The sequence below is a fragment of the Rhea pennata genome, chromosome 14 (genome assembly GCF_028389875.1).
Source record: "Rhea pennata isolate bPtePen1 chromosome 14, bPtePen1.pri, whole genome shotgun sequence".
Lineage (NCBI taxonomy): Eukaryota > Metazoa > Chordata > Aves > Rheiformes > Rheidae > Rhea > Rhea pennata.
The window spans coordinates 8,499,543-8,502,697 of record NC_084676.1 but is presented as its reverse complement, the minus strand read 5'-3'; positions in this window follow the sequence as shown (position 1 = coordinate 8,502,697).

The window sequence follows — 3,155 nt, the reverse complement described above, 5'->3', positions numbered from 1 at the left end:
CCCTTTGCTGTTGAGGGAGACAAGAGAAGAGAGCCCTTTGCTAGAATCAAGGAACAGGAATCAAGAACAGTGAACAACAGAAGTTAAATCAGCATCAAAATAAATTGTTCTCATTAACTGGCATGACAGCCAAAAAGTTGTTAAGTGCTCCTCCTGAAGTGTTCCTTTCTAGATTAGACTGGAAGTTAACAGAACTATTCTGTTTAAAGAAAAATGTTGTGATCTATTTATTTTTTTAATCAAAAGGCAAATGCTGAATTGTTTTTTTTATCCGTCCAGCATTTCTCTGTCCAAATCATCCCTTGAGCTTTCTCTGACTTAGGAGAAGGGGAAGGTTAACAGAGCTCAGTCAACTCTTAGAACATTTCATCTATTGTGGTTCTCTGTTTTCTTTGTTTACTCCCTGGAGCACCCATTTTTCAGCCTAAATAAGTGAGGAAGCAAGTTTCCATGGATGGGCAGGTGTTTAAAAACAAGTTTCTTAAAGCTTGCTTCTATACAGTTGGCCCATTTTGGAGGAGACAACCATAGTTGTCCAGCTGCTGTACTACAGATCCAACCATATCCAGGTTCAACCTGGTACAAAAAGCAGAAAGGAAAGGTTTTCTCCAAGAGAGAGAGAAAACAAACAAACAAAACTCAAATTCCATCTCATTGACTCAAATCCCAGTCTACTGAGTGAATGAGACAGATCTTCCTTTCTTTCTTTCTTTTTTTTTCTTTTTTCTTTTTTTTTTTTTTTTTTTTTAATAAAGGAGTCTCATTTGGAACAGATTGCTAGTGAACAAAAGGCAGTTGTAAATGATAAAATTAGATAACATGTTTTTGGCCAATCCACAACAATGTAAATGGAAGAAAGGGAAATAAGGAGTGGCTGAGAGAAGCTGGTGGACCTCTATGTAGCCTTGAGCTTTTAATGCCCATATAGAATGAGTATTAAAAAAGCTGCTGGATAATCAGATCAACAAAAGGAAGTAACGTGCCTCACATTTGCATGATTTCATTTTACTTTATACTGTTGTTTTTACTACCATAAAGATGACAAATTGGATATATGCAACTTACCCTGTGGATGCCGGTATGTACAAATTACGCATTTTGTTTTAAAAAGTTTAGCTGCTTTTAATCGTTTTGTGAATGAAATTAGAGAGCCCATGCAAATATTTTGACAAGGCTATTTTTCCCTTTTTTCAAAGGGAGAGGGATTAATTCCAAGACAAGATCTAAGGTGAGTCACAGTACCTCTTAGCAGTGAATAAAGTGCTGCAATAGATCCAGAAAAAAATAAGACTTTTAAAAAAATGTTTACATATTTAATACTAATGGAAGCATATTTGCTAAAAATGGGTATTAGTGATGTTTAAATGCTAAATGCAGTTTTAATATTCTGAGAAGAATGATGATAATAGCCTCAAACAAGTCAGTAAGATTAGAGAAATGAGGTAAGGTTTCAGACTGCTGGGCTTTGAATCTGGACACGCAGACAGAAGAATAAAACCCCCTAAAAAGGCAGTTCTGATTTACTGATTTCCCTTTTATGTTGGCAAATACCTAATAGTTCATACAAACCTTGATTTTTTCATAGAGGTAGTGTATTAGTGAACAAACTCATGCATGTAGTTGGTTCTGAATAGCAATGTTAGTTCTGAGCTGAGCAATATTAAGACATTCACGCAGATCATTAAGACTTTACACAGATCGTGTTTGGTGTGTTCGTAGAGCACACCAAAGCCTCTCAGGAACGAGGGTTCACAGCGGTTCAAAGGCAGAGCCAAAGCCCAACCAGCCGCCTATGCACATTACACAACACCATAGCCCTTGGCAGGCGGGGAGGAGGCTCAATGACAGAGGATATCCCGTATTTCTAATCCCATTCTCATGTTCTCCTGGTTTTGTGGCATGACATTTGCTCTTCCAGAAGCCAAAGCTTGAGGGGAAAAGCTTTGACTCATCCAACTCCAGAGCTAGACTGTATTTAGACAAGAAAACCTCATGTGTTACCGGCAAATAAATACAAGATTCACCTAGTGTCATGCAAACTCTTGCTTTCCATCTCTTGATAATTAACTAAATTTGCTTAGAAATGTGCTTTATCCAACAAAATTTTATGAAAATAATTATTTTGCTTTGGTCTAGCAACCTCTTGTCTGTATTACCATGAGGAAAGAAAACTGACCCAATTGCTTTGTTTACAGGGTAGCTAAATGATGTATGTGCTACATCATTCATTGGTTTTATAAGAAGTAATAAGGTCACAGAAAGCGCTGAAGCAGCCTGATCTTATTTTCCCATAGGGCTGACTATATTAACACAGTTACTGAAGGATGAGATAGTAATGACCCAATCAGTACTTATAAGGAAAAAATTAGTAATGATATACAATTCCAGTGGTTTAAAAGTAAGCAGCTCCAATTCTAGCAGAAGGCCTGATAATGCCCTGGTTTAAAGTCTGAGCAAAATCTGTGTATGTAACCTCCGAAACAGCTTAGTATTAACGAAAAAAAAAAAAAAAAAAGAGAGAGAGAGAGAGAGACCCCTTTCTACCTCAAACTGTGAACCAGCTTTGAAAGTTGAATGTTTAGATGTTAGGATACTGAATATGAGATATTCACGCACTCTCTACAGCTCTAAAGGCCTGATCATGAGGAAATCTGTTGAGAAAGGTCAAAAAACCCAGCAAATTTGAAAACTGTACTTTTATTTTCGAAGTTCTAATGATGCAGAAGCCGCATAATAATCTCTCTGTGAACCATAAACATAATAAAAGCTGAGGCCATATCTAACATAATCTCTATCAGCAAGATGCCAGCGCTTTTCCAGATTTCCTAACGGGTCCCTGCTAATTCCATGCCAAAACTAGCAGTGGATTTCTTCCTTTTAATCTCCCCTAATGCCTTATTCGATTATTGTCACTGCTCTCCGGCCGCGCGCGTCCCTCCAGCCCCTAATTCCCCACCGGAGCCGGCAGAGGAGCCGGGCGGCGGCGGCGGCACCGAGGGGCGCGCACAGCCCCTGCCCCAGCCCCGCCGCAGCCGCCCCGCCGGGCCCCGAGGGGACGGGCGCCGGGGCGAGCGGCGCCCTGCCCGGGCCGCCCGCCGCGGGGAGCATGAGCGCCGCGACTCGCGCGGGCTGAGCAGGCTCAGGCCGCCGGAGCG